Source organism: Peromyscus maniculatus, chromosome 3 (assembly GCF_049852395.1).
Source record: "Peromyscus maniculatus bairdii isolate BWxNUB_F1_BW_parent chromosome 3, HU_Pman_BW_mat_3.1, whole genome shotgun sequence".
Taxonomy (NCBI): domain Eukaryota; kingdom Metazoa; phylum Chordata; class Mammalia; order Rodentia; family Cricetidae; genus Peromyscus; species Peromyscus maniculatus.
In genome coordinates, this window is record NC_134854.1 from 132,552,038 (window position 1) to 132,575,320 (window position 23,283).

Consider the following 23,283-nt stretch of genomic DNA (forward strand, 5'->3'; position numbering starts at 1 on the left):
AAGTTAACTCCATATGCAGTTTCTTCAATGCCCATATTTTCTCTGAAGTAGATGGGTACTGCTAGGAGCTGACATGTCTCATAGTCAAAAAGAAAAATTTTCTAAGTTATTAAGACATTTTAAATGCCATATTCTGTAGATCTCTGAAGGGTTTGAAGATGACCTGTCTATCTCAAATATATCAAATATATCTGCTCAGTTTTTAAAACATACCTAATATGACTACAAGTTCTATTATAATGTCTAACTGCTAATTTTCATTTCTTTATATCCTAATAGTTGGTAATAATAACATTCAAGGATCAGAAAATTGTATTACATTGTTAAATGAATGGTATAAGTACAATTAGAAATATACATATACCATTTTCTAACAATATCAATTTCAATATATATAATTTGTATACAATATAAAACAATCCAATCTAATGTAAAGTATTTAAACCTAGTAATTGTCTTTTTTTTTCTTTTATTCTTCTTTTTTTTTAAACAAGAACCTTAACTCTAATCTCATTTGCTTAGCCTTTGTAGCTAGAGTTTTCCTGCCTTGCCACAGTCAGGACAATTCTCTGTCACCTGCCAGTCCCACAGCTGCTCAGACCCAACCAAGTAAACACAGAGACTTATATTGCTTACAAACTGTATGGCCGTGGCAGGCTTCTTGCTAAGTGTTCTTATATCTGAAATTAACCCATTTCCATAAATCTATACCTTGCCACGTGGTTGGTGGCTTACCGGCATCTTCACATGCTGCTTGTCATGGTGGTGGCTGGCAGTGTCTCCTTCCTCTGCCTTCCACTTCCCAGAATTCTCTTCTCTCCTTGTTCCACCTATACTTCCTGCCTGGCCACTGGCCAATCAGTATTTTATTTATTGACCAATCAGAGCAACAGATTTGACATACAGACCATCCCATAGCATTTCCTCACCTGTCAGAATGGCTAAATATTTTAACATCATAAAATAACAAGTGTTAGTAAAGATATCTGACAAGCTGCTAACACCAATTTCCAGAGCAATTCTGTGGAAAGTAGTTTGTAAAAGCCTGCACATTTCCAAACTTGTTTTCTTCATCAACTATGACTCAGGAATCATGCTAGTGTGTGAGCCAGGAAACAAACAAACTCAATTACAATATTTGTTGTAGTTTGAAAAGAAAAGCATGGGGTGATTGCTTATGAAAAGGACTTCTTGTTCATATGCTCTCATTTGATTATATTTGGTTTACTTATTCATGTCCACATATTACACTATCCAATGTCCATGAAATATGACCAAGAAGACTATAAATTTTATTAGAAAAGAATCACTCTGTGTAAACCCAATATCGTAAAACAATGCCAATAGGCAGACTATAGGGAAAGGATATAGGGTGTCTCTATAATGTGAGATGATGTCTTAGACACTGGAAGAAATGAAAGCAAACAAGAGGCTTTTGGACAGGAGGGTCATGACTGGATGTGTGGCATTCTCAATTAATGGGACCAAGTAATATAGCCAGAGTCAATTTGTGGGAACTCAGCACACCAGCTTAGATAATTCACAAAATCAAGGCTAAGAAAACAGAAAATAAGTGTTACAGCATAAGAAATTACAGCTTCCATTAGACATTTAGTCTCTGATTGGCAAATTATAAATGCTGTGTGTGTGTGTGTGTGTGTGTGTGTGTGTGTGTGTGTGTGTATACACTATAAAGAATTAGGATAAACAATGCTATGCACTATTTAGAGGGAAAAATGCCTTGTTAAAATATAAAAGAACACATGAGAGAGGCTACACAGATGGCTCAATGCTGTAGATATTGTTCGATATACCATGAATGTGTTGCTCTGATTGGTTGATGAATAAAAACTTGATTGGCCAGTATCCAGGCAGGAAGTATAGGCAGGATAAACAGACAAGGAGAATTCTGGGAAGAGGAAGCCTGAGCCAAGAGTCTCCAGGCAGGCACAGAAGAAGCAAGATGTGAAGGCATAACAGAGAAAAGGTACCAAGCTGTGTTACTAAACATAAATACGAATTATGGGTTAATTTAGGTGTAAGAGCTAGTCAATAATAAGCTTGAGTTAATGGAAATACAGTTCATAAATAATATAAAGTTCTGTGTGTTTCCTTGGGTCCGAGTGGCTGTAGGGCTGGATGTTAAGAGGGCTTTGTCCTAACCACAAGAAATATTCTAGCTACAGCTCAAAGGTTGAGTGTTTGATACTCTTCCAGAGGACCTGAGTTTGCTTACAAGCTCCTGTGTAGGATGACTCACAACTCCCTGTAACTCTAGCTCCAGGGAACTGGGTGCCTTCTTCTGATCTCCATAGGCATCTGAACATATCTGCACATTCATACACAGAGATGTACATGCATACAAATAAATAAATAAATAAATAAGTAAATAAGTAAATAAATAAATAAATAAATAGAAGAAATCCAAAATGTTACACATAAAGTTCATGAATATAAACACTGGGAGCAAGGTGATGTGTGTGGAAGAGAAATATGATTAAAAAAACAACAACAAAATAGTCTAATATAGCCAAGTAGAGCTGAGTAATAAACATATGAATTCATATTTTTTCTACTTGTATAACTGTTAGTATATTGGGAATGTTCTCAGTGTTTAGAACTTTGTTATATTGGGCTGGATTGATGGCTCAACAGTTTAGAGTACTTATTAATTTTCCATAGGACCAAAGTTCAGTTCTCAGGATCTACATCCAGTAGCTCACAATCTTTCATAACTACAGATCTGTGGTCCCTGAAGCCTTTGCCCTCCTCAGGCATTTGCCCTCACCTGCATATGGTCACTGCACATCACACACACACACACACACACACACACACACACACACACACACACTTACAGTTTTAATGTAGCTCTAAAGAAAAGTGAGACTCAAAACTTTCAAGAAAGTGAATAGACTTAGAATGTATAATATAAAGTAAAGTCACAAAGCTCAGACAAGAAAAAATATCTTCAATCATGTGTAAATTCTTTAAATATTGTGTGTGTGAACAAATGTACACATGGGTATAGTATAATATATACAAAGGAGAATAAGGAAGGGTTAGCATTATATGATGAAAGGACTGAATATAGGTAATGTCCATTTGACTTATGCAAAAGGTATGACATTTTATTTTGTAATTTTTAATATATAGTGGCAGATATGTACGTGAATTATACATTTAATAGTGAAAGTGAAAAATCCAGTGTGAAGCTCCACAGCATTACAATGGCTACTCTAACTGTACAGAAGTTCATTGAGATTTATTATTCTTGGGATCTAGACAATTTTAGTAGATGTTTTTCATTTCAATATCTTTGTAATATAATTTAAAAATATATAAAGTAATATTTAAAATTAGCATTACAGAATCGGGGGCATGGATCAATGTTTAGTACTTGCCTAGCCTGCACAAGGTCCCACTTTCCTAAACCAGCAACAGAAACAATATAGAAATGAATAAATAAAGGGCAGATATATAGCTTCTTTGGTTAAGGGAACTGGCTACATCTCAAGAGGACCTAGGTTCCATTCCCAGCACTTACATGGAAGTGCACAATGGTCTATAATTTGATATATGGGATCTGATGTCCTCTTCTGATGTCTGGTGGTACTACATACAGGTGGTACACATACACACAAGCAAAACACCTGTACACATAAAATAAAGTAAACCTTAAAAACTGTTTTTTTTTTTGTTTTTTTTTTTTTTCTTTTTTGGTTTTTCGAGACAGGGTTTCTCTGTGTAGCTTTGTGCCTTTGCTGGGACTCACTTGGTAGGCCAGGCTGGCCTCGAACTCACAGAGATTCGCCTGCCTCTGCCTCCCGAGTGCTGGGATTAAAGGCGTGCGCCACCACCTCCCGGCAAAACTGTTTTTAAAAAAAGAAATTAATAAATAATGACATAAGAAATTGCCATTGTCATATTTCCACATTAACTTAGCAGCTAACAGGAGCAACAGAAAGATAAACAACAAATCCTTTATAGTTCTAGTTATAATAATGGATCCTTCAAGAAGTGTTATCTGGAATTCCTATCAGTACATGCTAGAGTAGCTGCACATTGCTAAGTGCATTGTATTGCACAACCCTCAATTGAATATAAGCTGTATTAATTCAAGAGGCTGACGTTGTCTACAAATTCCCAAGTCAGCTTAGAGGACTTAGTTCACTTATGAATTCATTGCATAGTCAATGTTTTAGTGTTCACTGTGCAGAAGAAAGGCCATTAAATAGTAGCATTAATATTCTTAGAGCTTCTAGTTGAACAAAAACATTCTTTAAACAAACTTTATCAAGCTAGGTGTTGATTTAAAAATAAGTCAACAGCAATGAGGGCATCCGCATTTTCTTATGCTTTTGAGGACAATTAAAGTTTCTGAACATGAATTTTCAAATCATATGCTGATAAAAGAAGCCAAAGGAGAAATAATTGCTCATAGCTTAATGGGCAACACATTTTCCTGTGACTGCATTTTCTGTGGTTAGATTTAGGTGGCTACTTTAGTACTTAGAATAATTCACACCTTTATTATCAGATAGTTTGTCATTCAAGCAACAATAAGTTGAGTGTCTACACTATGCCAATGATAATTGCAAGTGATGATGAACAGGAGAAAAAATAAAAATAAATTACCTGCCCACATAGAATGCATATTTATAGAATGTATATTTTCTAGAGGAGAGGGATTTCCTTTCCCATAATATAATATCTGTTTATGAAAACTGCTAGCAATAGTGGAGAGGGTGCGCAAGCTGGCTTACCCCGGTAATCAGATTGGTGAATATCCTAACTGTCATCATAGAGCCTTCATCCAGTAACTGATGGAAGCAGATGTAGAGATCCACAACCAAGCACCAGGCAGAACTCTGGGAGTCCAGTCTAAGAGAGGAATGGGGATCAAGATCATGATGGGAAAATCTACATAGACAAGTGAACCCAAGTTCGTAGGAACTCACGAACTTTAAACTGACAGCTGTGGAACCTGAATGGGACCAGGCTAAGCAATCTGCATATGGAAGACAGTTGTGTAGCTTGGTTTGTTTGAGGAGCCCTGGCAGTGGGATCAGGAACTATCCCTGATGCATGAGCTGGCTTTTTGGAGCACTTTACCTTAGGTGAGACGCCTTGCTCAGCCCTGATGCAAGTGGGAGGAGCTTGGTCCTGCCTCAACTGAATGTACCAGGCTTTGCTGACTCCCCATGGGAGTCCTTACCCATTTGGAGAAGGGGACAGGGGGTGAGCTAGGCTGGGGAGGCTTGGGGGAGCAGAAGGAGGGATGAGAGGGGGATCTGTGGTTGGTATGTAAAATGAGTAAAAAAAAAATTAAACCAAAAAAGAGAAAAAAACACATCAGGAAATAACTGCCCATTTTTGTGGCTTTGTAGGTAAAGAGAAAACTCTAGAATCTGTTCATTTTAATAAACTTATTGTGTCAAGAATTAAAGACATAATAAAAAGGGAGGATTTAGGTCTGATTATACAGTTATTAGTTATCCCCAAAATAATAGTGCTCAATGGGAAGGAATTCATGCATGAGTCTATAAACCTAGCCAACTACCTATGACTGGAGAGGCTATAGACCATAGGGAAGAATGTACAACTGCCATTCTCCTAAACCAGTATAATTTCTGACTGTATTCTAAGTACTTTTACTTATTTCCACAGGTAGTGTAATTCTCACTCATCAAAAGACCTCTTTATTTTTTCAGCAGGTGAAGGCTATAATAGAAATCCATTACTGGTCAAAATGCAGAAAGTGAGTAACTAGGATGCCCAGTCCAAAATGGTGTATCTACAGCACAACCCCTACACCTAATGAAGCCCAGAGAACATCACAAAAGAGGGGCCAGGAAGATTGTATGAGCTAAAGGACCAGAATGTCTGCTGATATATCATGTCTTTTAGATATTAAAGGAGGCTGCATCCATGAAATTTCAACCCAGTAGTCATTCTTAACAAGATATACATAATGACAATTCCAGTTGACATGCCCATGACATGGCGGGAATTTCACAAAGCCCCATCTCGAAACGAAGAGCTACATACAATAAATGGCTAGTGAGAACGGGAGAACCAGTCTTCTCCAGGGAATATCCCCCTGCTTAGTCATCAGATAACAAGTGGTCAGCCATAAACACATGTATGTAAGAGGAATGCTAAGTGGGCTTTTTACATGTGTGTGTATAAATCAGTACTAATTATAAAAGAAGGCATCGTGATCTAGAGAGGGAGCAGGGCTATTGGAATAGGTGGAGAGAAAAGTTGCACTTGGAGAGGACCCAAGTTCAGTCCCCAGTACCCATGCTGGATAGCTCACGACTGCCTGTAAGTCTATTCCCAGAGGACACAATTTGTGCTTCTGACCTCCCAGTTTCCTTCACACATATGGTATATATTCACACAGACAGATACACACACCTAAAAGTATAAAAATTCTTATTAAAGGGAATTACAAATAGAAAATATAAATGACCACTTCATAGGGTATGAATGCAAAGATTTTAGGAAACTTTGGCTGTACAATGCCCTCAAGCATTTTGAGTGTAGATTTAAAAGCAAACTCTACTTTGTCCTTTCAGCCGTATTAACATTGCCTGTTCAGACATTTTTCTTCTCCACATCTACAGAGTTAACTATTCGTCTTTGATCTTTTTTTTTTGTTTGTTTCCTTCAATCAGTTAATATCTTCTTCATAAAAAAAATCTGAATAAAATTTAAAGCACTCTCATTTTAAGTTCTTTTTTTCTCAGGACTGACTCTAGTATCAAATGGGTGCTTGGTACTTGCTGTAACCCAAAGCTATATCCTCAGACCCTTAAATGTACCCTTACTTTGTACTATGATCTTAAGTTGGTCATATATTGGTGTATCTTCAAAGGTACAGCTTCTGCTCCAGGAGCTAATTTTATGTTGGGCCTTCAAATACAAGTGGGAGTTTGCCAGATAATGAAGTGTGAGGTGTGTAATTCAAGCAGCTATTAGCAAACTAATGATTCATATTAATCACTCAGAGCCCTCCATGATTCCATGTGCTGTAACAGCTTCATGTATTTCATTCATCTATCCATTAATTTGTCCATTAATTTACACCATCAGGCTTCCAATATTCATAATTCTCTCTGCGTGGGCCATGTGCTCACAAAAAGGAGAGTGAGCAAGACAGGTGCTACGTTTAAATTTGTCTTAAATGACAGCACCAATGGCTAGAAATGCCTTCTATGTAAGTATTGCATTCCAAAGAATTGTAAAGCATTTGAGTTATTGTATTCAAAACAGTTAAAAGGGGATTAGAACTATGTTCCAGTGGGTAAAAGCATTTGATGTTCTTGCAAATTACCCAGGTTTGCATTCTAGCATAGCATCCACACAGTAGTTCACAACTATCTGTTATTCTGACTTTTGTGAGCACAAGAAACACACATGTAGTGAACATGCATGTAGGCAGACAAACAAAACTGTCATTCATATAAAATTAAAAAAAAAATAGAATTAACAGTATTTGGTTTTGAACAAAAGTACTTAGGCACATTTTTTATATTTTATGTATTGTGTATGTGTGTGTCTATGTGTCTGTATATGTGTATGCATAAATGAATGCAGTGTTTTTGAAGACCAGAAGAGGACATGGAATCCTGTGGAATGAAGTTATAGGTGGCTGGTGCAGGGAACTGAACCCTGGTCTTCTGCAAGACTATCACGAGTTCTTAACCACTGACTCATCTGTCCAACATCACTTAGTCACGTTTTAATGGGAACAAGATCATTTAGAGGTTCTACAATATACTGTATCTTAGTGGAGAGTTTAATCAGTAAGAGAAATACTAAAATCATTTTGTAAATTAATTTATCTATCTGCTTCTATCTTACCAAAACAGCTCCATAAACTGCAATTTTACTAAAAATACATCATTTTCTGATAAAATATATTCTGGTTATGGTTTCCCATCTCTCCACTCCTCCCAGTTTCCCTGCTCCAGATCCACACTCCCTTTCTGTCTGTCATTAGAAAAGAGTAGGCTTCTAAGAGATCACAACCAAACATGACAAAATAAATATAATAAGATAAAGCAAAAACTTTCACATCAAAGTTGGACACAGCAACCCAACAGGAGGTAAAGAGTCCCAAGAACAGTCCAAAGAGTCAGAGACCCACTTATTCTCACAGTCAGGATTCCCATAAAAATGCTAAGCTAATAACTCTAATATATACATAGAGGACCTGGTAAAGTCCCATGTAGGCCCTGTGTTTGCTGCTACAGTTTCTGTGAGTGCATATACACTTTGCTTAGTTGATTCAGAGGGCCATAGTCTCCTGGTATCCTCCACCCTCTCTGATGCTTACAATGCTTCCAGCGTTTTCTTTCTTTCTTTCTTTCTTTCTTTCTTTCTTTCTTTCTTTCTTTCTTTCTTTCTTTCTTTCTTTCTTTCTTTCTTTCTTTCTTTCTTTCTTTTTTCCTTCCTTCCTTCCTTCCTTCCTTCCTTCCTTCCTTCTTTCTTTCTTTCTTTCTTTCTTTTTTGCTTTTTTTTTTTCAAGACAGGGTTTCTCTGTGTAGCTTTGTGCCTTTCCTGGAACTCGTTTTGTAGACCAGGCTGGCCTCAACTCACAGAAATCCTCCTGCCTCTGCTTCCCAAGTGCTGAGATTAAAGGTGTGTGCCACCACCGCCTGGTCGCTTTCAGCATTTTCTAAAACAAAACAAAACTAATGGAAGCAATCATTGGTCATAAACTCAAGCATAGCATTTTCAAATAAAACTTGTGCATGTTCTCTCATCTTCAGAGCTACTACGAGTTAGAAGTAGGAAAAGCAAAACTGGCAATCCTAAGAAATAATAGTACGGTTCATATTTTTACTTTTATCTATCTATATGTCTATCTGTCTGCCTATCTGTCTGTCTCCCCATCTAATTATTTATTTGTTTGCTTATTTGTTTATTTATTTATTTATTGGTGGACATTTAGGTTCAATGTCAAACCAACTGTGGAGTGAGAGGATAACTTCCAAGTTTAGGTCTTCTTCCAAAACGTGCATCATAGTGTCTAAACTCACTTCATCAGTCATGGAGGCAAATTTCTTTGCCCAGTCACCCATTTTGCTGTTTCAGTATTTTATTAAATTATTTATTGCAATTTTGGAATTATAATATAATTGCATCATTTTATCTTTCCTTTCTTCCCTCCAAACATGTTAATACACCCCTCTTTGCTCTCTATTAAGTTCATGGACTCTTTTATCACTAATGGTTGTTACATAAATAAATTCCTAAATTATAGATCACATTACTTACATGTGTATGTTTCTTAGGACCATTTGGTATTAGGTAACTAATTTGTATTAGTCTTCCCTCGGAAAGACTCTTTCTCCTAGTCTCAGTGTTCCTTAGTTGCTTGACAGAAGAAAGGAGAGTGAAATATGAGTAAAGATGCCTGAAAAAGTCAAAAGGAGTCATAATATTAACTATCTACCTAAAAGATCTATACTACACATGAATCTGTGCATAAATATAAAGAGGCATATCTATTTTGTCAATCAATGTCACAAACCATACTTAATAGCATTGTTTGGTTTTTAGTGCAATGGCACAATTAATAAAAGTCTGCCTGGTGACATCTCTGTCATCATCTTTGAAAACTTTGGTGTGTGCTGTTATGCAAGTCTCTGAGTTCACAAATAAATATAGAGTAAGTGCTGTGTTCCATTTGTTTATAATATCCATTACCAGCTGAGAGTTTGCACCTACTCATCATAGAGACCTTTTGGGCCATGAATCCAAGACTACACAGCAAGACTGCAATGTTCTAATCTTCCAGCTCTGTTCTTTACTGTTCAAATATATCATCTCAAAGGCACTTGCCTCTTGGCCCTGTCATTTCTTCTTTCACTGTCTGCTTCATTCTCTATAATGAAGGGAGACATTTTACCAGACAGAACTTTACTGGTGGTCCATTCACATTAAAAATCAAACAATGCAAAATTCTAGTAGCCAGAAAAGGATCAGATATGGCTACTAATTGAAAAAAAAAAAAACAAAGGGAAGTCTCTGGGATTTGATGGAGTTCTGTGCCAGAGGGGATGGAAGCTTGGTATCCTTGAAATGAGCTCACACTGAATGAACTATGTGCTCCAGGCTTATGAACTTGCCTAGTGGTGAATTATACACCAACTAAAAATACAACCTAGCAGTCCTTTAGTAGGAGGCTGGTGTAGATTATTTTGCTTCTAAAGATGTATTGCTTCAGTTATACTGAAAATAAATTCTTGACTCTTGACAAACACTCCACCACTGAAATCACCACCACTGTTCATGAATGACACATTGAATTCTTTCTTTTATATAGTAGATGCTCAACAAAAGTTTGTTAAAATACATGACTTTTTCTTGAATGGCAGTGAAACACATGCTTGCCAGACTCTCTAGGACTGATAATGAAATATGTTTAAGAAGATCTTCACATGGCATTTGTACAGGGAAGAAAGTTTAGGTAATCATAGTCTTCAGTGTGTCCACTTCCTCATTACTGCCATGCAAAGTCTGGGTGCCTGCTTAACCCTTTTATATTCTATTCTTTGTAGCAGTTTATGAAAGCTTCCCTCAACATTTGTGTTTTGCCATGTGTAAAAGGAGATTATTTGAAAGATAAATTGAGGCTTCAATCAGATAACTCAAATAAACAACTTATAACAACAATAGGGATACACACTAAATAACAGCCATGGTACACTTACTTTGTCTTCAAAGCTAGGCTCCCACTTTCCTCTCATTTACTGTCAGCAATGGTCTACTTCTTATTTCACAAATGATCATGAAGAAATGCCATCACAGCTCATTTTGTTCATATACTTGGGTGACCAGCAATCTTCCACGTTGTTTATCAAAGGAAGAGTGTGTCCTTTTCACCTGCAAAAAATGTGTACAAGGAACAAAAGAGACATAGAAGAAGGAACAGGAATAGTTAAGGAGAGAAAGGTGGACAGCAGACCAGGTAGGAAAATAAGAAATCTCATTGGCAGTGAACATCACCATGATACAGTAAGACATGTGAAACACTCAAAATTTAAAGTTTAAATGCAGGAGCTGGAGAGATGGCCCAATAGTGCAGAGTGTTTGTTGCTCTTGTGGAGACATGAGTTAGTTCACAGCCATCACATAAGGTAGCTTACAGCATTCTGTAATTCCAGCTCTATGGGATCCAGTATCCTTTTCTGGCCCCACTGTGCACCTGACCATAGATATGCATATAAATAAAATACCTGAAAAAGTTTAAAAGTTAAAAACTACATTTTTTTTCTTGTTTAAAATGACATCAGTCACTCACTGTCTCAGAGCGTAGACTATCTCTAGTCTTTCACCTATTTATTAAGTCTGGTTTTCAGTATTGAAATTCCTCTGTGCCAGACACCTCTCTTCAAGTGACATTCCCTGTTTTCTCTTCACAGCCAATGGTAATTCTCCCAGTTCTAAATGTTTCAGGCATTGAACTTTGATTCTTATTCTAATAAAATTTCTCACTATGTCATTGTTTTCCAGATCAAAGGTCATTTTCATTTTTGTTTCTAGACCCTCAAAGGTCCTTGATAAAGCTAAGACCTCCCTTTTTAAGCTCCCACAAAAATCTGTAAATCCACCTTACTGTAACTGTTTTTGACATCTGATAGCTTTATCAATTTATTAAATGTCATTATATTTTAAAAATATAATAGCTTTATAAATTCTTTTGAAATGCCATACACACAATGTATTTTGAGTATATTCATTTACTCCTCCTTTTCACACCCATTCCATATGCCTACTCCCTCCCATATTCATAATTATCATTTTTTATAAATCAACAAGTCCACTTGGGCTGTTCATATATTCCTCAACATGGAGCTGAACTTTGGAGCATGGCTAACCTACCAGGGTTCATACTCTTAAAGAAAACTGATGCTCCCAAACCCCCCTCCCAAACTACCAACTGCTCACACCTGTTCAGCCAGGTGTGGGGATGAGTGAGCCCATCCCCCATGCATGTTAGACTGTGGAATCATTTTTATACATGTGAACTCCTGTGTTACTGAGTTCCTGAGTATAACTCTTCTTCCATGTGCAGATGAAAGTGTTTTGCTCATGTCAGGTTCTCATGTCAACTGCCCAATACATTTTCTCTTTTAGGTTATGTGTGCTATTGTCAGTGTTTTACTATACATTTCTATAATAATAATAATAATAATAATAACCATAATAATAAGCATTATTATTTCATATCTAGGCTACTTTACCCTCCACCTCATACTTATATATTGAATCTATGAAGGAATATCTTCTCATAATGATTTCATGAAAACACACACACACACACCAAATTCTATGAGTTCTCACCATAAACATGCTTTTAATGATGTTGCACACAATGTTGACAATTAAATTAACTCAGTAATTTTTGTGGGCAGGGAATGTGCTAGCTATACAGATTAGGTGACTTCATTTGGGGGAAACAATGAGTTTACCATTTTTCCAAGTCAAAACCCATTCTGGTATTTTTCTTCTTCCTCTTGGCACTCTCTTGGATTCCTGCAAATCCTGCAAATCCCCTTTAATTGTGTGGTCTTGATTCTTTTCCATAGCATCTCATGTCTGTCCCTTTCCCCATTATCATTGTCTAAATCTTTATTTTTCTTCCCAGGAGTCTAAAAAACTAACACTATGACAAGTTCAGATTCTGAACACAGAAGCAATAGAGAAGAGAATCTTGATTGACTAATCTCAATTAACTACATATTAAGTTTCTATGAAACATAAAGTAAATGTAGGAAATAAGGAGCATAAAGATACAAAAAATATGTAATTTATGATGAGAGAATCTTCTAAATAATACTGACTTAATCCACAGAGTTCCCTTTCTTCAGTTAATGCTGTGTCAATCTTCTTGGAGTGTGTTATTCGTGGGGGCCCAATCCACCTTGAATCTTGTCTCAGACGCTGCATCTCCTGAGACTGATTTCCCAGGTTTCAGACTGTTTTGGCATAAACACTTTTTCTAGACAATGTTTTCCAGCTGTTGTAGCCTTATTTCTTTCTCTTACAGATCCCAAATTCTGTACTTGAAAATCTGTTCACCTATTTAGTTTAAATTAAGGTGATTACTTTTCTTGGCTTTTCAAGCCCACTATATCATGAAATCTCTTCTCATTTCATGCTAACAGAAGGAGCCAAGTCTCCTAGGAGCTTCTGACATGCACTCCCAGAAGAGAATCCCAGCACTGGTGGTTGGAGATAAAGAAAAATAACAAATTCAGTTTTCACCATGATGCTAAAGTGCGTTCTCAAACCCAGTTCCTTTAAGTATTGCAATTCCCAATTTGACAGTAGAAAATTCTGCATGTGATTTTCATAGGCTCATTTATGTTAGTCATAGGTTCAACTCCATTTTAATTCTGATGACAGAATGAATTTTATCCATTATTCCTCTCTCTGTGTGTGTGTGTGTGTGTGTGTGTGTGTGTGTGTGTGTGTGTGTGTTTGGGTGTGTGGTGTATATGTACATTACTATGTGCAACTGTGCATTTGTATGCACATGAACATATAGGCTAGAGAACAACCTCAGGTATCCATCCTAAGGAACATCATCTACCTCCTTTAAGACAGGGTCTGTCATTGTCCCCCCAAAACTCATTTAGATACCTACCTAATGAACTTCAGGGTTCCCACTGCTGGTAAGTGCTGGGAATGCATGCTACCATGCCCTGCATTTTACATAAATACTGGAGATTGAGCCCATATCCTCATGATTGCAAGGCAATCACATTAACAATTAAGCTATCATATCACTACTCCTGGCTAACCCTTTATCCTCTAGATTCTGAAAAGACTGGGTCCATGGGAAATAACTGACAGTGCTAGAGTCAGAATAAGAAGCAAGAGAGAGGTGAGGGTACCAATCCACTTGCAATATTCCCCAAAAGTTTTTTAACTTACTACCAGAAGGGGCATGTGTATGCTATAATCTCAGTGTTTTATACTGATATAATATGTGTGAGATAGATGAGACAAAGTTCTCCCGAAGAGAAATCTATATACACAGAATCTGAGATGAAGAAAATCTGAGTTCCCAGGTTCTGCTCCCTCATGTTTGGCCCTAAAGAACTATTTCTTAAGCCATCCAAGGTGAGATCTGTGTTCTTTACATTTACACATGAATTTGCCTAAACAAGTCAAAGCCAATAGTCAGGCTAAGCACTGGGAGCATAATAGCAAACAGAAAACAGTCTTGTGGATCTTACTTTTATATATACTAAAATGAAGGGCAGAGGCAATCTAACATCAAATTATAGCTCCATTAGTTAATCAATTGTGGTAAAAATTACTTTTGATTGATTAAATTTTTCATTACACACTGTAAGACACAGTCACAGAAATAGTTTGAGGATCACTTTATATTATCAAGTCAGGGCACCACAGCTGGAAGAGCTCTTACATTTTGTCTCAACTTTAAATGATTATAATTTTGTAACTCAGTGTTTTTCTAAACAACAGAATGATTATTTTCATCAAAATAAAACAAATTCAAGCTGCACAAATAAATATTTCAAAAGCTCAAAAATCAATTCACAATGACTTAGAAATCATCTCTAAGTTAATGAAATGTACACAACTTTCATTTTGGATCTAAATAGAAGTGGGAGTCAGAAATAAGAGTGCTAATCCCAGTCCAGGAACTACTTGTGATTTCCATCTGGGAGAGCAGGGCTTTTTCTGCCACTCAATCTGCCCCCATTTTGGAGAAATGCAGAACATTTTTATAAAGGCCTTTATGATTCTACAGATAAACTAGTGAGTAGGAGCCCACCCTTATTTCATGTCACTTCTTCCTTCTCTCCTAAGCTTAGCCCATTGGAGTGATTTTATCCCATCTGCATGCACACAAGCCCAATGCATAGCTTCGGGATGGGATAGTGTGTAGTGATATAAAGTGATGGGGAAATCATCTGAGGACATTCTTCAAAAGAAATACAAATGGCCAATAAGTGTGTGAAAAGTCTTCCTATCATTAGCCACTACGATCATAGCCACTTGAAACTGCTATAAAACACCACCACACTGAAAATTAGGAAGGCTCATTGAAATTAAATAGTGGGTTGGGGAGAGGAGAGAAAAGAGCTTGATCACCAGAAAACACACACACACACACACACACACACACACACACACACACACACACACACACACACACATGCATATATATAAATCCAGGCATTGTTGTGCATGCATGCTTGTAATTCTGGTGCTAGGAAGACAGAGAAGTAGGTCTCTCTCTGTGACTTATTGACAAGCCAGCCTTGGTGATGAGGAATTCTAGTACAGCTGGGGACTCTGTTTCAAAAAAGAGAAAATGGTTGAAACCCATGGAAGGACATTCAATGTTATCTATGGTTTCCACACTCATGCACAAGTATATGTACTTTCACACATGTGCTGGCCCACACTCAGGGACCATACACATGCTACACACACACACACACACACACACACACACACACACACACACACAAGCAGAAAATACCAAAAATGTTATGAAGGAAAAGAAGTTATATTGTTGGTTTTGGGTGGTAAATTAGTAGAACTGCTCCTTTGAACAGCACTGAGCTTCCTCAAAATACTAGAAAAAAAATCACAGTGTGAACCCCCTATGTTGTTCTAATTTCTAAATGGTCTTATAATAATAAACCCGGAGCCAGATATTGGGGTAAAAGCTGAAACATCAGAGCAAGCCACTGTCAACCTCTGTAGACGAAATTCTAAATGGTCTTATTAAATGAGAAACACAGAACCAAATACAGAGTTAAAAGCCCAAGAGATCACAGCATTAGCAAAGAGCCAACCAAAACCATCTTATCTTACCACTCGCTGCCATCCTTCCCCTGAGAGAGAGAGACCTTCTTCCTGTGTGTCTTGTCTTTTATTGCTTTCCTGTTCTGCCTTCTCATTGGCTCTAACCCCAGCCACATGAATTTCTTGTCACTGCCTGTCTATACAGACCTCCTGGTCTCTGGTTGGTACTGGGATTAAAGACTCAAGGGTCACCGCACTTGGCTGTGTCCTTGACCACACAGAGACTCTGCCTGCCGTGTGATTGGATTAAGTGCATGGGCTATCACCACCTGACTTCTATTTCTGGCTTGCTAATATCCTCTGATCTCCAGGCAGACTTTATTAACATACAAATAAAATCACATTTCAGCATAATTAAAATATCACCACATTTCCCCCTATTCTAATAAAAAGAAAAAAGGAAACAAGTTATAACTAATATAAGAAAAACTATATGCAAAAACACAATAACTATATACTATATATATGCATTTATATGCAATAAATACCTCAACATGTCTAGTCCATTTGCATTTAACAGATTCAGAGAAAATATTCCATTAGCTATCCTATTATGGTAAGTCCAAAATGTACCTGATTCATTTTCTATCCTAACTTATACTACTAACAGAACTATCTTTTTTTTTTCTTTTTTGGTTTTTCGAGACAGGGTTTCTCTGTGTAGTTTTGGTGCCTGATCCTGGATCTTGCTCTGTAGACCAGGCTGGCCTTGAACTCACAGAGATCCGCCTGGCTCTGGCTCCCGAGTGCTGGGATTATAGGCGTGTGCCACCACTGCCCGGCTTAAACAGAACTATCTTATAATGTCTTTCAAATTTATACACTTACACATCTTTAGTGAGTTTCTTTTCTGAAATTCTTACAAGGAAAACTATAACTATAACTATCTAATCTTTAACTATAACTAAAACTATCTAATCTTCAACTCACTATAACTATCTAATTTTTGACTAACTATAACCATAACTATCTAATCTTCAACTTCCTCGGAGACCCAAGAAGGAAATAATATTATCTAAAAAAAAAAAAAAAAATCAGAAAGTGCACACAAGCGATTTCAAAAAAAAAAAAAAAAAAAAAGTGAGTTGATAGAAACAGCCAGCTGCCTGGACAGTCACCCAAGGTTTCTCTGCAATGTTGGGGCATCATCTTCAGCCTATAGGTTTGGTATATGTGACAGATTCATTTGTGAAGTAGGATGTACACAAGGCCTCACATTCAGTGAGAGCAGTCCATGTATCAGAAGCACCTGAATTCCATTAGTGTCCTGTCATGATTCAGGATTTTAAATTCTGAAATTTGTTGATGTTTTTGGAATTCAGCTGTTCATTCTTCTTGGCTTGGTGAGTCCAAAATGTTGTACCTAATACACTTTCTATCCTAACTTGTATTACCAATACAAAACTGTCTTTTGATATCTTCCAAACTTATACACTTATACCTCTTTAGTGAGCTCCTTTTCTGAATTTCTTAACAAAGAAAATGGTAACTGTCTAATCGTCAACTCGCACAGAGACCTGAGAAGGAAATAATATTACCTAAGTAAGCAGAAAGTACAAACAAGCAACTTCCAAAAAAATGTGAGACATGACAGAAACAGCTGGCTGCCTGGACAGTCACCAAAGATTTTTCTGCAATGTTGGGCCATCCGTCTTCTGCCTGCAGCCTAGCATATCTGACAGACTCATCTGTGGAGCAGGATTTTCTGAAGAGTCTTCCTACCTTGTCTTGGCAGGCTGCAGCAGTCCTTTCTTTGGTGTCCTGCTTGTTCATCTTAGACAACATACTGTCATCAGTTGAGGCAGGGGCATTTTCTTTTTGGAGAACTCAGAGATCATATTCAGTCAGATGATTCCTTTTCTTGGTAATTTTTTCCAAGTAGTTCTCCCTTCTACTTTGGATGCTTATTTGTCCAAAGGTCTTTAAATTCCTCAAGATGGTTGCTTTTATTTTCATAAAAAGACAAAAACAAATCCCTTCCCCAACCCCAACTCTGGGGAGTTTCCAAATTAAATCTTTATCAGTTTTGATTTATGGTTCCTCCTTAAATTTTTGTTTTATTTTCTAAAGTTGTTCTATCATCCAGAGCAGCATGATTTCTTACAATAGGCAATAGGTTATTTAATTGCTCTGGGAAGGGATTTCTTCTATGAGGGCAAGAAAGGACTAAACCGAATTTGTCATGGGGGCCTGAGAGAGGCTGCTCAAGGAGTTTCCCTTGGCAAAGGCAAAGGATTACCTTGTCTGTCCCTTGTGGATTTACATTTGTTAGTCCAAGTGTTTGCCTTTACCACACCTTCTGCATAATCCACAAGGGAGGGGCATTCTGTTGCCATTGTTCCTTGAAGAAACATTGTTTCTAGGAATGCTCTGTTTACAGTCCCTTTTTAGGTCATCTTGTTTACTACAGTTGAAACATACATTCCTCCAAAGGTGATGATCTTGCCTTTAATGGCCTAATTACCATTTTTGCACCGTGCAGGAGCATTTTCAAAAGCCAGGAATTCAATTATTATCTGTCTAGCTTCTGAATTTAGTATCAATCTATTTACTGCTGAAGACAGCCTTTGTAAGAAACCCATGAAGGTTTCTTTTAGGCCCTGTATAACTTTTATAAATGACTTAATTTTCTTCATTTCTGTCCCAAGCATTTAAGCCTGCCATTTGGCATAAAGCTAGGGTGTGGTCATCATATAGAGATTACCTTTCTACATTAGCATACTCTTTCTCTCTAAGAAGTTGATCTTGGGAGACTTCCATTCCTCTAACCCTACTTCATTGTTCAATGGTCTTAGCCTCATCCTTCTACCAGGTCCTCCATTGTAATTGGGGACCAGATTCTAAAACAGCTATAACCATATCTTTCCAGTCTTGAGGAATAATTCTAGTACAATTTGACCATGAGTTTAACATCTCCTTTACAAACGAGTAATACATACCACAGGACACTATAGCTTCTTTAAATCTCCTCAAATCTAACATTTGGATAGGAGTCCAGTCACCTCTTATATAACATTGAGCATTTGGTAGTTTCTGTAAGGTTACTGATAGATTAAGGTTGGCTATTTGAAAGCTTTAGGCTGTTTCTCTGTAACGGTTTAATGCAATGCTGAGATTGATTGGTTCACCTTTAAATTCCTCTGTCTAGGTCTGAATTTCTCTATGATCTGTTTTAACAAGTTTTTCTACACTTTTTATCTTGGCACTCACATTAATCAACTTTTTTAATGATAAAACAAAAATGATCAAACAAATAATATTTATAATTGATATTACATAAATCCCATCTACATTAATTGGCCTCTTATTTAATTTTTCCATTTTAGAACATCAATCAAGGGGCTGGAGAGATGGCTCAGAGGTTAAGAGCACTGACTGCTCCTTCAGAGGTCCTGAGTTCAATTCCCAGCACTCACATGGTGGCTCACAACCATCTTTAATGAGATCTGGCACCCTCTTCTGTGTACATAATAAATAAGTCTTATTAAAAAAAAGAACATCAATCAATTTATCAAACAGAGACCAAACACCCTTCATTGAAAAAATGTTTCCCATTTTTAATGTGGAAATAAAATCTCTTTCAACTAATTTCTCCCTTTTGGAAAACTTAATTGACTCACCAAATCTTCTGATAATAACGATTCAGATGATGGTGTGGCAGCAGCCAAAGGAGGGGGCCCAAAGAAAGCCAGAACCCACCAGGAGAGGAAAGAAGCCAAAAAGCTAACTTTCTGCACCAGGAACATGCGAAAGCAAATAATTCTGGGTGTTTGGAGCTTGAGCCTGAGGAGTTTGCTGCAGAGAGGCTGCAATAGAAACTTAGCTGGTGGGTTAGGGACTCTGACCCACATGGGGTGTAGACTCTGGCCCCATGCAGCTCAGGCCTGAGCCTGGGCCTGCAAGGCCACGGCAAGTGGCTTTTTGTAAATTTGTGTCCCACAAGTTAGATGCCAGATGTTCTTCAAATTTCTAAGTGGTCTTATAATAAAAAGAAAAAAAAAAACAGAGCCAGATATTGGGGTAAAAGCTAAAAGATCAGAGAAGCAGAGTAAGCCACAGCCAATCTCACCTCAACAACTCCTCAGCCAATCCTATTTCCTCAGACTGAAAGCCTCTGAGTCCTCTTCTGAAAGGGTCTTAGCTGAACTGCCTTTTTCCTACCTCCTTATGCCTTACATACATTTCTCTGCCCAGCTATGTCACTTTCTGGGATTAAAGGTGTGTGCTACCACTGTCTGGCTCTGTTTCCAGTGTGGCCTTGAACTCATAGAGATCCAGATGGATCTCTGCCTCCCAAGTGATAGGATTAAGGGTGTGTGCCAACACTGTCTGGCCTCTATGTCTAATCTAGTGGCTGCTTCTGTCCTCTGATCCTCAGATAAGTTTATTAGAGTAAACAATATATCATCATACCTCTGCCCTACTACTTGGCATTTATTGAAAATATGTGAGGTCACAATACAAAAGAGATATTTGTATGTGAATTATTATTGTAACACTGCTTCAACTGTTGATATATGAAAATCAGCCTAGGTGTCTATTAATGCATGACTTAAGGAAACATGCTGCTCTTATGCAATGGACTGTTACTAGGGTTGTGTGTTTAACTGTGTATTTGGAAGGATGGTAGACAGACAGAAATTACATTAGCGTGTACACTAAATTAATAATAATAAATAAAAATGTAGTATCTTCATATGAATTGCCAATAGTATGAAAATAGAAGCATGCTTTGGGAAATAAAGGAATTTCCTGACACATTCTATTTAAATTTGTTTGCTAGATAATGTTTAAACATGTACAGCATCTCAGATCACATCAAAACCAGCTTCACCTAGGTGGTTAAGGAGCTTTCAGACTGTAAATCATATATAGAGCATTATGCCAACTCTTTGAAACACATGGGGAGTCTAATGTCATAACCAAACCATTTGAAATTCTAACTAAAAGAAGACATTTCTAACATGCAAATTGTTGACATTTGCCAATATATTTGCAAATGCCAGGTCTACCAGAGGGAATTTCTCTATGTGTATTCTACATAATGTTCAAATAATGAGTTCTTTGTATTAAGCAACTTGAAGACAGATCCTTTTAGGTTGCCAGCATTCTAAAGTTTTGCCTGTTCATATTAACAAATATTTCTTGATCTCCAATGTAGAAAGAGAAGTAAATTCATCTTACATAGCATTATTAATGGTGATCATCCAGTTTATAATTTGGATTATATTATCTCCAATATAGTCGCAATTTAAAGTCCAATTGAGAACTATGTAGCTGAAGTTTTCCTGTGTCCTGCCTGGCTCATAGTCAGGACAAATCTCTCCCACCTGTCAGTCCCGCAGGCACTCAGACCCAAGTAAACATATAGAAACTCATATTAATTAAAACTGCTTGGCCATTAGCTCAAGCCTACCACTGACTAGCTCTTACATTTAAACTCAGCCCATTTCTGTTAATCTACATGTTGCCACGTGTTCCATGTCTTTATCTGTGTGCCATTACATGCTGCTTTCTGGATAGAGGCTGGTGTCTCCTGGCTCAGCCTTCCTTTTCCTAGATTTCTCCTTGTCAGCTTATCCCACCTGTACTTCCTGTCTGGCTACTGGCCAATAAGCATTTTATTTATCAATCAATCAGTGCAACACATTCACAGCATACAGTGCAACATTTCTTTTTCTTTTTTTTTTAATTTTATAATACTATTCAGTTCTACATAATAGCCACAGATTCCCTTGTTCTCTCCCTTCCTGCCCCCCTCCCCTTCCCCCCAGCACACCTCCCATTCCCACCTCCTCCAGATCAAGGTCTCCCCCGAGGACTGGGATCGACCTGATAGACTCAGTCCAGGCAGGTCCAGTCCCCTCCTCTCAGATTGAGCCAAGCGTCCCTGCATAAGTCCCAGGTTTCAAACAGCTAACTCATGCAACGAGCCCAGGACCTGGTACCACTGTCTAGATGCCTCTCAAACAGATCAAGCCAATCGACTGTCTCACCTATTCAGAGGGCATAATCCAGTTGGGGGCCCCTCAGCCTTTGGTTCATAGTTCATGTGTTTCCATTCGTTTGGTTATTTGTCCCTGTGCTTTATCCAACCTTGGTTTCAACAATTCTCGCTCATATAAACCCTCCTCTTTCTCACTAATTAGACTCCCAGCACTCCACCAGACAGCGCAACATTTCTATCAGAACTATGTCAACAATTTCACATAAAATAGAACTTCATCTTATGGTATTTAACCGAGTAAGTAATAAAGGTGCATGGTTATTTCAGTCATCTCTAGAACACTTTCAAGAAATAGCTATTAAAGTTTCTCATCTTCCAGTCATTGTTCTAAAGTCTTTTATATACTTTATTCCTCCAATTATATTTATTTTGAAGTTAAGTAATTATTTTTCACCCAACCTACTCATTGCTCTAAGATCATATGTTTATAATATAGCAGAAAATAATGTCCAGATTTTTCTGGCAATCGTATTATGTTGGAAAATATTACCAGGCCAAGTCATCTCCATATGTCACCTGAATTATAAAGAAATTCAGTTCAAAGAAACTGTGCAGGGCTTATGATAGTCTCACCCCCTTCACCCTCAGATGCTTGACCACTTTTTAAAAGCAATTCTTTCAAGTCTTCAATATGTCAGAAAAAGAAGACACACTTCTGAAACATAGGAAAGTGGAGCTGTGATTCTCATCCCAGTCTTTGCTTCCTAAATCGACTATGTGTCTCACTAGGGAACAAATAGCATCCAACAAATGAGTTGTATAGCACTGGCTAAAGAAGAAAGTTCTCCCTGATTTAAATTATATCTATTAAATGTGAAAGGTTAATTTGAGGTTTCTTTCCTACTAAAAGCCATATAGCTCATTAATTATTTGATTATCTTTTTATTATCCTCATCTGTTTGGGAATGAATTTATATAGATACCTAAATCACTGTAGAATTAGCCCTGTGTGTGTGTGTGTGTGTGTGTGTGTGTGTGTGTGTGTGTGTACACGCATTTGTGTGTAGGTACATGTATTTATGTCCGTGTAGATATCAGATGTCAACATGTGGTGCCTTTTTCCATCAATTTCTAATTTATTTTCTCAGGCAGGGGCTCTTGGTGAACCTATAACTTGACAGTTCACCTATAGGAGCTACTCAGTAGGCCCAGGAATTCACAGGTCTCCAAGTGGGTCATGCCTAAGTGTTCTAGCTCACTAGCTTTCCTAGTGGCTGTACCGAGCAGAACTGCATAGGAGGATGATTGGACCACAGGCCTGGGGACCAGGTGTTTGTAAGGGTCTATACTTGACTGTAACTAGCAAGGGGGAGGTCTTTTGCTCTACCACTTGGCATTGTTATAAATAGACCTTAGGAATAAAGTTCTGGGCTGGTGAATAAGGATACAGGCCCACTCAAGTC